We start from the raw sequence: 19,011 nt of genomic DNA, 5'->3' as shown, positions 1-19,011 counted from the left end.
TCAATCAGTGGTAGGTTCTTATCCCAACTACCACCCAAATCGATCGCACATGCACGAAGCATGTCTTCCAAGGTTTGAATAGTACGCTCACTCTGACCATCAGTCTGAGGATGATAGGCCGTACTAAAATTCAAACGAGTGCCCAACGATTGCTGGAAACTCTTCCAAAAATGCGACGTATATCTAGTATCTCTATCGGAGATAATAGATACAGGTATACCATGCAACGCTACAATCTTATCGACGTATAATTGAGCTAACATATCGGAGCTATACGTCTCCTTGATGGGTAGAAAATGAGCTGACTTAGTCAGTCTATCTACTATGACCCATATGGTATCATTTCCCTTTTTCGTCTTCGGCAACTTGGTGATGAAATCCATTGTCACCATTTCCCATTTCCACTTGGGAATTTCAGGTTGTTGAAGCAAACCTTACGGCTTCTGATGCTCAGCCTTGACTTGCGCACAAGTCAAACATTTAGCTACATGCTCAGCTACTGACTTTTTCAAACCAATCCACCAGTAGTTTGCTTTCAAATCCTGGTACATCTTATCAGCTCCAGGATGAACGGAATATTTAGAGCTGTGGGCTTCCTGGAGGATAACATCCCGAAGTCCTCCATAAACTGGAACCCATATTCGTCCGTTTAGTCGTAGCATTCCATCTTTGTCGTAGGATAACTGCTCCTCAGTTACTCCTAACTTCTCTGCAGGATAGTTAGCTTCCAACACAGCTTCCTTCTGTGCAGCTAACACCCTTTCATTCAAACTATTTCTTATTTCAATGCGCTTGGCATTGATTCTGATTGGTTTCACCCTTTCCTTTCTGCTTAAGGGGTCGGCAACTACATTTGCCTTGCCTGGATGGTATCTTATCTCGCAGTCATAATCATTTAAGGTTTCCATCCATCGCCTTTGACGCATGTTCAATTCCTTCTGATTGAACAGATGCTGAAGACTCTTGTGATCTGAATATATTATACACTTGGTTCCATACAAGTAATGTCTCCATAGCTTCAAAGCAAATACAACTGCACCCAATTCCAAATCGTGGGTGGTGTAGTTCTTCTCGTGCACCTTTAGCTGTCGAGAAGCGTAGGCAATGACTTTGCCTTTCTGCATGAGTACACAGCCTATGCCAGTGTGTGACGCATCACAGTACACCACAAATTCTTCTACGCCATCGGGCAATGTCAACACTGGAGCATTGCTCAACTTCTTCTTCAAAATATCGAAGGACTCCTGCTGCTTAGGGCCCCAATCGAACTTAATCTTCTTACGAGTCAACGAAGTTAGGGGCGCAACAATTCTTGAAAAGTTCTCGATAAATCGCCTATAATATCCTGCCAATCCGAGGAAACTGCGAATCTCGGTAGGAGTCTTCGGCTCCTGCCAGTTCATGACTGCTTCTACTTTAGCGGGATCTACTTGGATACCACGCTCGCTTACTACATGTCCAAGGAATTGGACTTCTCGAAGCCAAAATTCACACTTCGAAAATTTGGCATAAAGCTTCTCTTGATGCAGAAGTTTGAGAATACAACGAAGGTGTTTCTCATGGTCAGTTTGGCTCTTCGAGAAGATAAGGATGTCGTCAATAAAGATGATAACGAATTTATCTAGATAGGGCTTGCAGACACGATTCATGAGATCCATGAATGCGGCTGGTGCGTTGGTGGGCCCAAACGGCATCACTAGGAACTCGTAATGTCCATAACGAGTCCTAAACGTTGTCTTGTGCACATCTTCGTCTTTGACCTTCAGCTGATGATAACCTGACCTCAGGTCGATCTTGGAGAAATAGCTTGCTCCTTGCAACTGATCGAACAGATCGTCGATCCTGGGTAACGGGTACCTATTCTTGATAGTGACCTTGTTAAGCTCACGGTAATCGATGCACAGACGCATCGACCCATCCTTCTTTTTAACGAACAAGATTGGCGCTCCCCAAGGAGATGAGCTAGGCCTAATAAAACCTATCGCTAACAGATCATCCAACTGCGTCCTCAACTCCTTCATCTCCGTTGGTGCCAATCTATATGGTGCTCTCGCTACAGGCGCTGCACCTGGAATGATGTCTATACGAAACTCCACTTGCCTATCCGGTGGCAAACCGGGGAGTTTCTCAGGAAATACTTCTGGGTATTCTGAGATAACAGGGATATCTTCAATCTTCGGCTTCGGCTCATCAATGGTAACTTGTGCCATATAAATGACACATCCCTTCTGCAGGCATCTGGATGCCTTGAGCATGGACACTTGCTCAGGCAATCCATGTTGGGTATCTCCCTGGATAGTAAGTGACTCACCAGACGGAGTCTTCACTACTACTTGCTTTCTGTTGCACAGAATCTGGGCTTGGTTACTCGATAACCAATCCATGCCTATCACTATATCAAATCCAGCTAGCTTAAAGGGAAGCAAGGATAACGGGAAAGAATGATTCCTAATGGATATAACACATCCATCTAGAACAGTCGAGGCGGTTTCTATGGTTCCATCAGCTAATTCCACCTCATATTTCACACTTAAGGTTTTAACAGGAAGGTTTAACAACTTACAAAACTTATCATCTACAAATGACTTATCAGCTCCTGAATCAAACAAGACTATAGCAAAAACATCATTTACAAGAAACGTACCTGTAATGACGTTGTCGTCAAGAACTGCCTCCTTGGCGTCCATTCTGAAGACTCTCGCATTAGTCTTCTTTCCTTCATCAGCTTTCTTTGCATTCTTTGGGCAGTTTGGCCGGATGTGCCCTTTTTCGTTGCAACCAAAACAAGTTGCATCCTTAATCCTCTTGCAATCCAAGGCTTTATGGTCTGTGGACTTACAGATTCCACATTGCTTTTCGTGAGACTGGGATTTCGCTTCCAAACGACATTTCCCAAAATGGTGTCTCTTGCAGGTCTTGCATCTGGGTTTCTCACCCGACTGATGATCTCCTTTCTTGGATCCCGACCCTTTCCTATGGTCGTTGTTCCCTCTGTGTCGTTTCTCCGATCTTCGCGAGGTGTCGTCCTCACGTTTCCTTTTGTTTTCCTCCGAGCTCTTAATAGCTCTCAATCTGACCACATCTTGAGTGAGGGAGAGGGATAGATCAGCCACGGATCTGAATGTCGTAGGCTTTGATGCATTAACGCTCGCTTTGATTTCTGGTTCCAGACCCCCAATAAATCGAGCAATCCTTCGCGGCTCCGGGGTCACCAAATACGGCACTAATCGAGATAAGGTGTTGAACGTGGTGAGATATGCCTGACAATCGAGGTTCTTCATTACCAGAGATACGAAATCCGACTCAATCCTTTCGACCTCATGCTGCGGGCAGAAATTCTCTTTGATTAGGGCCACAAACTGTTCCCATGTCATGCTGTACAGTGTGGCTTTACCGGCCGCTTGTAGGAGTGACTTCCACCATGCTAGAGCATCTCCTTCTAACGACTGGGACACGTACTTCACGACGTCCCTATCAGCACACCCGCTGATATCAACAACAGTGTCCATCTCATCAATCCATGTCATGCAGTCAACTGCCCCTTTTCCCCCGTAAAATCTCTAGGTTTGCAAGATACGAAATACTTGTACGTACAGGACTTGCTGTGCGTATCATGCTTCAGCTTGATTTCTTGCTTAGGAATACTGCTGTGGTTGGAGGAGTGATTATCCCCCTCATCCTTCTTCGGCTCATTCTTCTTAGAAGGCGGCTTACTATGAGCCTCTGAATGAGTCTTGGGCTTGACGTGCGATACGGTTCGGGTTCTACTCCGAGTCCCGCTAGATTCCCTGAATTGCCTATCCATAGCTTTGGCAACAGCGTTTTCAACCAGTGCTTGCAGTTCCGCACCAGTGACGTGAATCTTTGTATCATCTGGGTGTTCTCCAGAATGACTGTTGGTCTCCTCCGATTTGGCCATGTAGCTTTAAGCTACATAAAAGGACAAGGTCTTATTTAGAAACCTAACAGTATTATCGTTCTAGACGATTTATTAACCATGATATTAAGAACCATAATAGTTAATTTATTTAATTTCATTCAGGGCTTTTATCAGCAACTATATTATGGAATGAAATATATATATATTCGCACAATAGGCCTAGTCACTTCGGACAACTTCTAAATTATAAATTTAGATTTTTATAGGATTAGCATTGTATAATTAAACAAATAATCCTTTACTTGGCAGGGAGTTATAGACCACAACTGCCTTTTTGCTTTATACGATATAGTCATAACCCGTAGGTATCAAGTCACAATCAGACTTGTATACAGATATAATCTGTAGATAATTTAAAAAAGGGTGGCTTGTGTGATTTTACAGATCACGCTTGGCCAAGAATGTTAACATGTTTACATATGTTAACAGGGAATTGAATCTTTTCAACCAGGTTTTACCATACTGGCCAGGCCTGTTAATAAGACATTCAAGCTAGGTTCTACCTTACTAAGATTCTTATTAAAATGGCAAATCAAATAAAAATTGATATTTTCCATTTATTTGAATATTATATTCATGCACATAGATAAAATGAAAAATTTAAATTAACCATTTAAATTAAAGTAAACTAGTACAACTTTTGCCCTAAACGGGACTTTTCTCAAATAGCATGCCCATGCAGGGGCTAAACCAAACAACAACAACAAAACAAACCCACGCAGGGGCTAACAGAAACAACATACCCACGCAGGGGTAAAATAAGGGAAATATACCCACGCAGGGGTAGGATACAGGAATAAATGTCCACGCAGGGACATGAGTAAAAGAGCTAACAACACAGGATTTAATAATCCTTCTTACTCTTACCCTTGATTAAGTCAACCATTTTCTTGAACATACCACGGTTGTGTCGGCGATCTTGTCGCATTTCCTTTTGCAATTCCCGTCGCACGTCGTGTATCCCTTGCAGGATTTCTTGGACTTGCGGTGGCGACATCATCGGCGCCGGCGGCGGTGGCTGATACTGCGGTGGCTGTGGAGGCTGCGGCTGCTGGTACCCTTGCGGTAAGTACCCAAAAGCTGATTGTCCCGTAGCCCAGGGACCTCCAAAAGCACTCTCCTGGTTGAGAGGGTTGTGGCCTGAAGCTAACCAGTAGGGATCTCCCGTATAATCATATCTGGGAGGAAAAGTCGGCTCGAAAGGGTTGAACTGTGCTGCGCTAGCATACGCAGGGATGGGCTCTCCAAAGTTCTGCGGCGGTAGTGGCGCAATAGGCGCAGAAGAAACCTCTGAGACGGGATGCGGAGACTCTCCCATCTCTGACTCCTCGTAGAGCGGCGAGTAGCGGCTGCTACCTGAATGTCGAGGGGTGCCAATGCGTATCCCTCCTCGCGTAGACATACGGGCGTTCCTCCTTTGCCTCTGAGGCGGAGGGGGCAAAACCGGAGGTGGTGGCGGCGACGGAGTGACCACGTCGCGCCAGAATCCCTCAGAAGGATCCTGCTGCTGAGGCTGCTGCTGAAGCTGCTGCTGGGAGTGATGCTGGGAGTGCACGGGAGAGTTGTGGTAGGACTGGTGCATGGGGGAGTTATGGTAGCTAGGGGTAAAAACCCAGTTGTGCTGCTTAAACCTCTCCTCGTAGCTGTCAACACCATTGTAGGGTGATCCCCTGAACGGTGACCCATTAGATATCTCAATGGGGTGGTTCGGCGTGCCGGACGGTGGCATGGAGGGATCGGTGTCCTCATCGACCTCCATCTCATTGCCACCAGAGAAGTGGTCTTCAGGTCCAAGTGGGTTAGGACCCACTGGTTCTTCCAAGTAGGCATCAGGGTTGTACAGGCCCTGATAGACGGGTGCTGGGTAGTCATAAGGTGACTGGGGTAGAGGAATGAAGGAACCGGTGGAGTTGTGGGGCCCATTTTTAGAGTGGGGCCCAAAAGAGTGAGGTAGGGAAGGTGAGGTACTCAGTGAGTGCCTAGCGGGTTCAGCGAACGATCTCCAAAGATCTCGGGCATCAGTGTTATGGGATGCTGATGGGGCTCGCCTATGCGAAGGCCCTGCCTCATGGTCATGCGAGGTTGCGAATGCTCCTCGTCCTCTTCCTCGTACACGTGGCGGCATCTTGAACCTGTCAAAAATCAAACAAGTGGCACAACAAATATATATAAGACAAAGTTAGAAAAATAAAAGAAATTCGAACATTTCCTAAGTTCTTTGTCTAGACTCGAAAATCGAGGAATGTGCAATTGTGTAACTGAGATTAAACACAAAAGACTAGTGTTTAATTCACTCAGCGTTGGCTCTGATACCAACCTGTCACACCCCGATCTCCACGTGTCACCGGTGGGCTCGGTGTGGGGTACAGTGACGTGGTTGGCATCGTCATAGACAAACAACACAATATAATAATGCACAGCGGAAGCAGAAATAGATTCATTTCAACTTTATTTAAAATGTAATAATAAACATCATAAGTAGTTGAAACGGATCCACAGGCGGATCAATAAAATAAGATAAATTGTTCAACAGTTTATTTGTCGTCCGAGCTTGCGAGACTATAGTGGACGCTCTTAGGAAAACAGCCAGCCTAGTTCGTATAGTACCTGCACTTAACCTTTTGGGAAAATACGTCAGTTTACACTGGTAAATACAAATCAACTGACTCATTTTGAAAATGATTAAAAAAAATTTTAAATGCACAAGGCATAAATATTTTTATTAACTTGGGATAATTATGCAATATAAACTTGTGAACGGATTACATGCTACTCGTACATTTGGTGGCCCGGGATCTGCTGTCCGGGCTAAAGATTAAATGACACACCACATTAAAGAGTTATACACGTCGGGTGTACGCCTACACCCTGTGCTCTGGTCGTGGCCATCTCGTAAGATAATGCCAAGGATATCCGGGACACGGTCAATAACCCCCCAAACCCTTAAAGTAAAACAAAACTGTTTAAACGAGTCGAACAAACTATTCAAGACTGTACACCCCAAGGGCGCAGGATTTGTGCGCTCGATCAAGCGGTATTCTATATACCGTACCCCAAGCCCGTATAGGGAAAATAAGTCAAAATGTATTTACCTGAGCAAGTATGAATCACAATTGGTAAGTGTAGATAGCTTTTACTGGGCCTCCTAATCTGGAACAAAGGTTTATAATAACCTATTAGATTCATAACGGGTCTTTTATTTAAGCCTAAGCTTTGACCGGTTAGTTTTAAGGACGATACGGTACAAGCGCACGATTAAGCGAAAGACCGGATAGAATGTGATTTAGACCCGAAAAGTTTGAATACTTGTATAATATGGGTATACTAAATACATTCTGGATTTTGAGATAAAAATGATAACGTTTGACCCGTTTCGGTCAATTTACGCAAACTAGTTACGTAAACCGAACCGAACGCTAAAAGGGCGTTACGGGTAGCCAAAAGACTCAAATGCAAGTTCCCTGAGATAATATGCTTTAAATATGATATAATATCAGTAAGTTATGTTCTATTATGCCCCGAATGATTTTAAACTCAATTTACACCTCCTAAGGGCATTTTGGTCATTTAAAAGATTATAAAAGAGTCAAATTGGAAATCTGAGTTACGGGTCTGATTTATACAGTAAATATACTTCATTTGATATATTATAACAGTAGAGTATGACCCGTATACAAAACTTATCCTTTAAAATCAAACTATGCACCGTAGGGGTATTTTAGTAATTTCACAAGGGCTAAAACTGCCAAAACTGGAAATCTGAGTTCAAACATTTATACTTACTGTTATTATATGAAAATATACTAATTACATCAGTAGGTATGAGTCTTATATGTTTAAAATGAGTATAACGCCTACTATACGCTAGAAACGCTTAAAAATGCGATTTAGAGCCGTTTCCGGATTTTTAAAAGAAAGCTGAGATTTTTATATTTCCAGAATGCTCAAAATAATTTATTTAACATATAAAATCAGTAGAAAAAGATTTGGGGTCAAAAGAATGTGTAAAACTCATTTTATGGCTTAAATGGTCAAAACCGGCATTAACCGAATCGACTAAGCGATCTATGATACGATCAGCCAAAAATTAAATAAAAATCATCAAAAATCCCAAAATAATATATAACATCAGTGGGTAAAAAGTTTTATATCAAAACGTGGCCTGAAATAGGTTATACGCTAAATGCGCCGTTTATGTAACTTTAAGATATAGTTTTACGATATCGGCCATAACTCAAAATCTGGACCACTAACTGATCTCAAATTTTCGGTGCAAGTTTATATATTAGAAATAAAGATTTCTACTCTTTCACTTTTCCAAAAATCACGTTTTATATCAAAAAGGGCAAAATAGTCAACTTTAAGCATAAATCGGAAACATGCAAATGAATCGGCTAAGTATAGACTCGAGATATAAAAATTCCAGAAAGTTTAACCAAAATAAAAGTGGTTCAAAATATGCTCTAATACAGATCTCAAACATGCATGCACGGATCCGAATTGATAGTCTACGAAAAAGTCGTTTTACAAGACTTTCGGTTCCGATTCGTATTTATACTTAAGATTGTCGAGTTGATTATGATAAAACACATTCTTATATTCATTATAAGTTATTTTTTGATGATCAAACTGATTGCATGTCATCTACATTACCATTTAAGCTATTTTTCGCAAAAACGATTTCTGTTGACTTTTTAGAAACAACTTTGACTCGACAAATAGCATGCTTAGAGTGGGAATCAGAGAATACCCTTTTGAGGGTTTGTTTCCCACATAAATACCAACATTTAAGTGGTTTCAATTTGAGAAATGACAGAGCCAAACTCGTTTAATCGAAAAGTAAAATTATAAGAACAACGGTTTGACTTTTAGCAATTAATCTATGCTAGAACGAATTATGGGATGATATAAAGGATTACCAAGGTCCTAATGAAGCCTAGCAAGCACTTGGAGTCTGTCTTGATGATCAGAAAGCTCCTGGAGAAGTCTTGAGAGTTCTTGCAATTGCTAGTGATCTTGTTCACAATGCATGTGCCCAAAAATGAGAGCTTTTGATCTAATTTATGATGAAATCAGGTGTCTCCAGAGCTTCACAGGTGTCCCAACATGCAAGCATTCTCATTGGTGAGTTTAGGAGGTGTTGCAAGCTGTTTACCACTTCAAAAATGGACCAGAATGCAAACAATTCGCGAACTCAGCATCTGATAGGGGCACGCGGCCCGCTTGGGCCTGTCCAGGCGGGTCGCCTGGACTGCTGATCAGCCAAACAATTTCCATACTTGGCAGCTTTGGTCCCTGTCCTTGCACGCGATGTTTTGGCTAGTTATTTTGACTCGTAAACCCCCAAACTTGGTTTCTAAGACCTTGGGACATTTACCAACATGGTAATGTCCTCGGATAACTTTGCGCTCAGCCGAAAAGCCATGAAATTCGACGTTGACGCTTTTAACCCCTCAAGTACGGTTTTGGCCATAACTTTCTCATACGTTATCGAAACTTCATGAAATTTTTACCACATATTCTAGTGAGTATATTTTAGCATTACAATGCTTCGGGTCTGCCAAAAGTTCACTCAGAGGTATAAATTCAACATGTTGACACTTTTGGCCCCTATAGTTTGTAATTCCTCACTTTTGTGCAATTTCCGCGTCGTATGATCCATGATCCATCCATTTAAGGTTATAAACATTATGTAGGGTTATCATAGAGTCTATTTATCCATTGTTGACACTTTGGAACCTTACGTTCCATAGTTTTCACTGTTTGTCACTTTTAGTCCCTCTAAAGTATATTTTCACATACTGGAACCTTATGACACGTGTCAATACATTATTGGACGAAATTTTTCGAGGTGTTACAGTTATCGTAACTGCTGTATTGATCACTAACCCTGTTTTGTGTGCATTATTGTTGAAATTAGGTTAACAGGGCTAAAATCATATTCTATCCATACTAAATCTGCAATGTGAGTCATTCTCTTTTTATCAAATATTTTACAATACTCCAAATCATTTTTCAAAGTTATAATTACAGTGATTAAGTTTATGTAATCACCAAATTACAGCTGGTATGTGGGGTATTGTGCACAGTATTACTATTGTTTTAATCACATTAGGTGGGCGAGCCTAAAAGTAAGTAATATACGTCACTCATTGGGACAGCCAATGGTGATATGACCACAGTCACAGAGCTGGTCTGTGACAAATACCTATTCTTGAAAGATGGTTGATAATAAACATATGTAAAAACTCTTGATACTGTAAATTATAACAAATGTGTCGTTTTCAGTAAATAGAATGATTCACTCAGTATTTCCCCGCTGACAAAACCTTTTTCAAACATGTTTCAGGTGATCTACTGTAAATCAGGAAAAGTGCTGAGGAGCATTTCAAGCTTAAAATAGTGGCTCAGTATAAAATAAAGAAATATGTTTTGAAATAAGGATTTATCACTAAAACTTATGTATTGTAAATTATCAGGGTTTATCCCGAATTGTGAAATAAAATAATCGGGAAAAGTTTTAGCTTTACAACGGTCCTGATGTTAAAATTTCCGCTGCTAAAATCACATAAATAAATATCATGGGATTTCTGTCCCGCGGCTCCTGAAACGGGTCAAACCGGGTCGGGGGCCGTGACAGAAATAAGGTGGTATCAGAGCCACTGAGTTAAGCTAATTAAGTATTTAAACGATACTTAAATTTTTCCTGGTTACTATTCTGTGATTATATGTTTTATTTAAACTGGTTATTTGTTAATTACAGTATGGGTAAGCAAAAGTTGCAAGATATCTATCTTAAATTAGATAAGTCAGTTTACGAAGAGGGAAGTTCATCCAAAACTAAATTTTCAAAGCTCCCTACAATTCCTGAAGAAGGAATATTTGTGCGTAAAGCACAGTATGAAAACCCACTTTCTCCTAGAAAAAGGAGTATGATTATTAAGAAAAGTAAGGGGCAAATCCGAGAAAAGAGGATTAAAAAGGAAACCCAGGAGATAATTAATAAATCACCGTGGGAAGATAAGTTAGATGAAAAATGGACAAATTTGTATATGCTAGCTACTGTAGCGGAAAATGCAAATCTTTAAAGTACTCTAAATCTAGTACTAGTACTTCTCAGTAAGTAGATAAATAAAGCTGAGTGTGTGTTCTTTCTTGTATTTTGTACAAATAGTGTACAATAAAACTTTGATATTTATTTGTTAAACTTTGTTCCAAAGTTTTAACTTAGCATTTTGTGCATTTTGCATATATGCTACACAGCATGAACGAGATATCTGAAGCTTTTCAGAACCTCAATCTTTACCCAGTAAAGATAGAAGTTTCCCAAGAATTTACTGGATACTTTGCTGATGTAGACCAACCTTTGACGAAACCAAAACGAAAGAAAAAGAAGAATTATGTATGGGGGAGTCGTATCCGTAGGAAAAAGCCAGTCCCGAAACTTCCTAAAATAAACCATCCTGTAGAAATAGCAAAAGAACGTGGTAAACAGCCAGAAATAGTAATAGAATTCGAGGAAGATACTAGGCAAATGGGAATACAGTTTGAGGAATATTCTCAAGAAATAGAAATGGAAGTAGGGCAAGGTTCTAGACCAACTCAGGTAGAAATCGGAGAAAGCTCTAATCAAAACAAAAGAATTACTTTTCAGGAAGAGATAGATACTCTATTGGCAAACTGTGAGACTATGCAGCCTGTCAATACGAATATTTTTACCTATCCTATCGAAAATCCAATCCCTATGAATTTTGCACCAACAATCCCTGAACCAATAATCCATACTCAACCTGTAGAAATGGAAGAATGGTGGACGAATGATTGGCAATTTCAAAATATTGTCAACGACCCTTATTCCTTCCTCCCACAATTCGACCCAGAACCCCTACCTAATCCACCAATGAGCCACGAGAATATGGCTGAACTGCGCCATTTTGATGAAGAATTGATGGATGCCGGGAATAGAATCAGGGAAATAGGGGGACAGATTGCCTGGAAGTATGACGAAAGGGAACTTCGTTTTTAGGGTGACAAGTGACGAAAGATAGGAGGATGGTAAAACTCTAGTTGTATAATAGTAAAAGTAATAGTGAAACCCGTTGTTACATAACGAATAAAACGTTGTAAAATATTGGTGTGTATTGATGCATACTATACCTATATAAAATGGAATTGAGAAATCAATAGTTTTGACTTTACGTGCATTATGAATTGTCTGATTGTTTGTGTATAATTTGCTAATTATCAAATACTAATAAAAATTGTTATTATCAGATGGCAAATAGTGGTAATGAACCAATAAATGAGATTAATCAATCGGACATCATCCAGGAGATCAATATATGACCAGACAAGATATTGAAACCATTGTTGCTCAAGGAATAGCTAATGCTATTCCAGCATTTGTTGCTGCTGTGAAAAATCCAATCGAACCACAACAAATTATTCCTAGTAAACATACTATTGAGGATAACTCCAGTAATAGTATAAACGGGGGTAATAATCATACTAATCATGATAACGAAACCCAGCACATGCCGCTCCCTAAGAAGCGAAAGGCTGCAACACCTGGTTGCACTTTCAAAGAATTTCTTGCTTGTAAACCCACTGAATTTGCAGGCAATGAAGGGGCAACTGCATCGCTGCGTTGGTTAGAGAAAACCGAAGCAGTGATTGCAATAAGCAAGTGTGCCAAAGATGATCAGGTCATGTACGCCTCAAATCTGTTTAAAGAAGGAGCACTCGAATGGTGGAACACTGTGTTACAAGCTAAAGGAAGAACTAGGGCGTATGCTATGACTTGGGAAGAATTCAAGAGTCTGGTAGAAAGAAAATTTTGTCCTGAGTATGAAAAGGAACAAATGGCAAATAAGTTCTTAAACCATCGGATGTTAGGGGTAGATTGTCGTGGTTACACTTCGACATTCTTTGAATATGCTAGAGTGGTGCCAACACTGGCTTCGCCAGAACCGGTATTTATTTCTCGTTATATTTGGGGATTAATTAGCGAAATTCACAATATCGTTAAGGCTGCGAGACCTCGCACTATTGACGATGCAGTAGAATTAGCTAACACCTTAACTGATGAACTGATACGCACACGAGACGAAGATAGGAAGAAGGAATTAGCTCAGAAAATTACCCAAGGATTTAGGATGGGTAATAGTAGTAATTTCAAGAAAAGAGGAACAGGGCAATCTTCAACTGTGCCATTTTGCAAAATTTGCAAAAAGAAACATTTTGGAAAATGTAACAAACTTTGCAATTTTTGCAAAACAACAGGACATCGGGAAGAAAACTGCAGAAAGAAATCCATAATTTGTTACAATTGTGGGGAAGCTGGACATATCAAACCAGAATGTCCTAAATTAGTTAACCTAGTAGATAACAAACCCAAGGCAGCTGAAGGAGCTACTAAGAAGAATGCTAGAGCATTCCAGCTAACTACTCAAGAAGCAGAACTCATTCCGGATGTGATCGCCGGTACGTTTCTAGTTCACAACGTTTATGCAAAAGTATTATTTGACTCTGGTGCAAACCAAAGTTTTATAAATACTTCATTCTGTCAAGCTCTTAAGTTACCCTTAACTACTGTTAGGCAGATCTTTACAGTCGAAACTGCGGATGGGAATTCGGTAAATGTCAATCAGATTTTACAAAAAGTAGAAGTAGAACTCTCAGGTCATAAATTTGTTGCAAACTTATTTCCTATAAAATTAGCTGAGTTTGACGTTGTGTTAGGAATGGATTGGTTAATAGCCAACCATGCTCAAATCATTTGTGATAGAAACTCTATAGAAATTCAAGCACCTACTGGAGAGATAATTAAGATTTCAGGAGATAAACCTCGGAAGCCACTGAAGTTCATATCAGTAATGAAAGTTGCTAATTATGAACGGAAGCAGGGAATAGTATATATGATTTCAGTAATCATTTGTACTAAAGGAAAAGAACTTAAGGAAATCCCTGTAGTCTCAGAATACCCAGATGTATTTCCAGAAGATTTACCTGGGTTACCACCAGATAGGGAGGTAGAATTTAGGATTCATCTAATTTCAGGAACTACACCGATAGCCAAGGCACCCTATCGATTAGCTCCTACCGAAATGTTAGAATTAAAGAAGCAATTAGATGAATTACTAAGCAAAGGATTTATACAACCTAGTTCATCCCCTTGGGGTGCACCGGTGTTGTTTGTGAAAAAGAAAGATGGATCGATGAGAATGTGTATCGATTATAGAGAATTGAATAAGGTTACAATTAAGAATCGATACCCATTACCTAGGATTGATGATCTTTTTGATCAATTACAAGGCGCTAAATATTTTTCTAAGATAGACTTGCGCTCCGGATATCATCAATTAAAGGTTCAAGAAGAAGACATACCTAAAACTGCTTTTAGGACTAGGTATGGACATTATGAGTTTACAGTCATGCCCTTTGGATTAACTAATGCACCCGCAGCATTTATGGACATGATGAACAGGATCTGTAAACCATATTTGGATAAATTTGTAATTGTTTTCATAGACGATATACTTATTTATTCAAAAAGTCAGGTCGAACATTGCCAGCACTTGCATGCACTCTTAACTTTGTTAAGAAAAGAAAAGTTGTACGCTAAATTCTCAAAGTGTGAATTTTGGCTACAAGAAGTGCAATTCTTAGGACACATGGTGAATCACGAAGGTATTCACGTAGATCCTGCTAAGATAGAAGCAATTACCAATTGTAAGGTTCCGCAAACTGCAATGGAAATTAGAAGTTTTATAGGTTTAGCCGGTTATTATAGACGGTTTATTAAGGATTTTTCCAAAATAGCTGTACCATTAACTAAGCTAACCTGTAAAGCCACTAAGTTTGAATGGGGACCAAACAAGAAGAGGCCTTTAGAATCTTGAAGCAGAAATTAACCAATGCTCCAATCTTAGCTTTACCAGAAGGAACAGAAGATTTTGAGGTGTATTGTGATGCTTCAAAATTAGGATACGGATGTGTGTTGATGCAACGCAAAAAGGTAATTGCGTATGCTTCCATACAATTGAAAAAGCACGAAGAAAACTATACAACTCATGATTTAGAATTAGGAGCTATAGTTTTTGTCCTTAAGATATGGAGACACTATCTGTATGGAAGTAAGTTTACTATTTATACAGATCATAAGAGTTTAAGATATATATTTGGGCAAAAAGAGTTAAACATGAGACAAAGAAGATGGATGGAAATCTTGAGTGATTACGATTGTGATATTCAATATCACGAAGGAAAGGCAAACGTAGTCGCTGACGCCTTAAGTCGTAAGTTCCATGAAAAGCAAAAGCGAATCCGTGCTCTTAAAATAAATCTACAAGTAGATTTAATGGAACAAGTAAAGGAAGTTCAGGAAACGGCAATCAAGAACGATGCCGAAGGAATGAAAGGTTACCTAAAAGAATTAGAACAAGGAAAGGATGGAATCTGGAAATTCCATAATAGCAGAATTTGGGTACCTAAACAGGGAAATTTAAGATTAAAGATTTTAGAAGAAGCTCATAAATCTAGGTATACTATACACCCAGGAAACAATAAGATGTACCAAGATTTACGAAAGAATTTTTGGTGGATCGGAATGAAAAAGGATATAGCCGAATACGTATCTAAGTGTTTAACTTGTTCACAAGTTAAAGCCGAACATCAGAAACCCTCAGGTTTACTATAACAGTTAGAAATGCCTGTATGGAAATGGGAACTCATAACAATGGACTTTGTTACTAAGTTACCCAAGACCAGAAAAGGTAATGATGCCATTTGGGTAATCGTGGATCGATTAACCAAATCAGCTCATTTTCTACCAATAAAGGAAACCTTTAGTATGGAAAGGTTAGCCAAATTGTATGTAGATGAAATAGTATCCTTACATGGAGTTCCACTCTCCATTGTATCGGATAGAGATAGTCGTTTCACTTCCCGTTTCTGGACAAGTTTCCAAGAATCAATGGGAACCCGACTCAATCTAAGTACTGCATATCATCCACAGACAGACGGACAAAGTGAAAGGACGATCCGAACTCTGGAAGACATGCTCCGTGCATGTGTAATTGACTTTGGAGGTAATTGGGATAATCATTTACCATTAATTGAATTCTCCTATAACAATAGTTATCACTCAAGTATCGAAGTCGCTCCATTCGAAGCACTGTATGGACGCAAGTGCAGAACACCCGTATGTTGGGCGGAAATAGGAGAAAGTCAATTATCAGGTCCGGAAATTGTGCAAGAAACCACAGACAAGATAACTCAAATTAAGGAAAGATTGAAAACAGCCAGAGATCGCCAGAAAAGCTATGCAGACAATCATCACAAGCCACTCGAATTCCAGATAGGAGACAAAGTACTTTTGAAAGTATCTCCTTGGAAAGGAGTAGTACGATTCGGTAAGAAAAGAAAACTGAGTCCAAGATATGTTGGACCATTCCCAGTGATTCAACGAATCGGACCAGTTGCTTATCGCTTACAACTACCAGAAGAACTAGCTGGAGTACATGATGTATTTCATGTATCCAACCTCAAGAAATGTTTATCAGACGAATCCCTGGTAGTACCTCTTCAAGACATAGAGGTAAATGAAAAGCTGAAATTTATAGAAAAACCTTTACAAATAGAAGACCGAAAAGTCAAGTTTCTCAAACACAAGCGACTAGTACTGGTGAAAGTCAAATGGAATTCAAAGAGAGGACCGGAATACACTTGGGAACTGGAATCAGAAATGAAGCGCAAGTATCCTCATCTGTTTCAGTGAATCTCGAGGACGAGATTTATTTTTCTTAAGGTGAGGAGGATGTAACAACTCTCATTAAAATTAATAATTAGAATGATAATTAGTCAATAAGGAAACCCTAATTGAGACACCCAAGTAATTCCGCACTAACCCTAAAATTTCCGGAACAATCGGAATCAGGATCAGGGCCCCTAAAACTCAGGGGGGGTTAAACCCTAATTGATATTTATCTATTTAATTCGTTGTCACAATTAAAAAATGAAAGTTTGATGATTCAGCTAAGCTAGTCCCGAAATCAGCTAGGCTAGGGAAATATACTGCACCCTTTACGAACCGTAAGGGTAGGTCCATACGGACCGTAAGCCTAACCACATCCTTTACGGACCGTAAGGGTTAAGTCATATGGTCCGTAAGAGATGCTATTTTCTGGCTATAAATAGCCGACATTGGGACTTGAATTTTGGAATGAAAGCGACGTTCAATTGCTGTCTGTGCGTCGAATTAGAGTCAGTATACTACAAAATAAACACACACCGCACTCGAATCGCTGCCGCGGAACAGGGTAATTACTCAATCGCTATTACAATTCATTTTCCGAGATCAATATATCCAAAGAATGTTTAAGTGCCGCCCACATTAGGGTTATACTTTGTCGTTCGTCGTTAATTCGATGAATGAGTTTAAGTATCGCACTTTGTCGTTCATTGTGAGAATTTGATCTCGTGAGTTATCGTAACTGCTGTATTGATCACTAGCCCTGTTTTGTGTGCATTATTGTTGAAATTAGGTTAACAGGGCTAAAATCATATTCTATCCATACTAAATCTGTAATGTGAGTCATTCTCTTTTTATCAAATATTTTACAATACTCCAAATCATTTTTCAAAGTTATAATTACAGTGATTAAGTTTATGTAATCACCAAATTACAGCTGGTATGTGGGGTATTGTGCACAGTATTACTATTGTTTTAATCACATTAGGTGGGCGAGCCTAAAAGTAAGTAATATACGCCACTCATTGGGACAGCCAATGGTGATATGACCACAGTCACAGAGCTGGTCTGTGACAAATACCTATTCTTGAAAGTTGGTTGATAATAAACATATGTAAAAACTCTTGATACTGTAAATTATAACAAATGTGTCGTTTTCAGTAAATAGAATGATTCACTCAGTATTTCCCCGCTGACAAAACCTTTTTCAAACATGTTTCAGGTGATCTACTGTAAATCAGGAAAAGTGCTGAGGAGCATTTCAAGCTTAAAATAGTGGCTCAGTATAAAATAAAGAAATATGTTTTGAAATAAGGATTTATCACTAAAACTTATGTATTGTAAATTATCGGGGTTTATCCCGAATTGTGAAATAAAATAATCGGGAAAAGTTTTAGCTTTAAAACGATCCTGATGTTAAAATTTCCGCTGCTAAAATCACATAAATAAATATCACGGGATTTCTGTCCCGCGGCTCCTTAAACGGGTCAAACCGGGTCGGGGGCCGTGACATCAAGCCTTCTGCCACTTGTCATCCGATCGGATGGCTATCCGGTCGGATGGTAATCTAATCGGACGGCTGTCCGTTCAGAGATGGGTTCGTTTGGAAAACTTGTTAAGTTTGAAACTTTGATCTAGATGGTATGATAACGTTCAAAGTCGTAAGTCGATTAATGTTGGTTAGATATAAGTCGATTAGTCCACGAGTATTAACAATACTCCACATAATACAACTAACGTTCAACAAGAAAACAAGATAGGTTACCAGTCAAGTCGCGCGGTCAGTCATTGACTTTGACTTTCGGAAAACACGGGATGTTACAGCATGCGCCTATATAATTACTTTCAATACTTATGTCCTAACATGCTTAGCATCATCGAACTGGGTAATCTGCTCGGAACAACACGACTATGGGCGGACATGGTCATAATATTTACACATGCTAAACTATACATTGAATAATCCTTATTCAAGCATGCGGGCTTAGCTAGACATCTACGCGCAAGACTCATGGGTGACAGGTTCTTAATCTTATCCTTAAATATGGTACTCTCACATAAGTCGATAGCTTGACGGAATACTCCATAAGTCATATATTAAAAGAGCGCCTATCAGAATTGCCCACTAAACAAAAAGTGTCGATAAAGGTCTCACCTCTATTTTACACAGACTTATCTACAATACATTTAGATCGACTAGTAAGCATGTCGGAGTTTTCTTAGCATGTTATACTTCATGTTTAGTTATCGATTTCTTTTTATTACCTATCAAGTTCAAAGCTACTAACATACTTTAGCAGCATTGAACTGGGGGACTAGC

Source organism: Helianthus annuus, chromosome 3 (assembly GCF_002127325.2).
Source record: "Helianthus annuus cultivar XRQ/B chromosome 3, HanXRQr2.0-SUNRISE, whole genome shotgun sequence".
Lineage (NCBI taxonomy): Eukaryota > Viridiplantae > Streptophyta > Magnoliopsida > Asterales > Asteraceae > Helianthus > Helianthus annuus.
The sequence above is the reverse complement of the archived record's forward strand: the minus strand, read 5'-3'. Positions refer to the sequence as shown.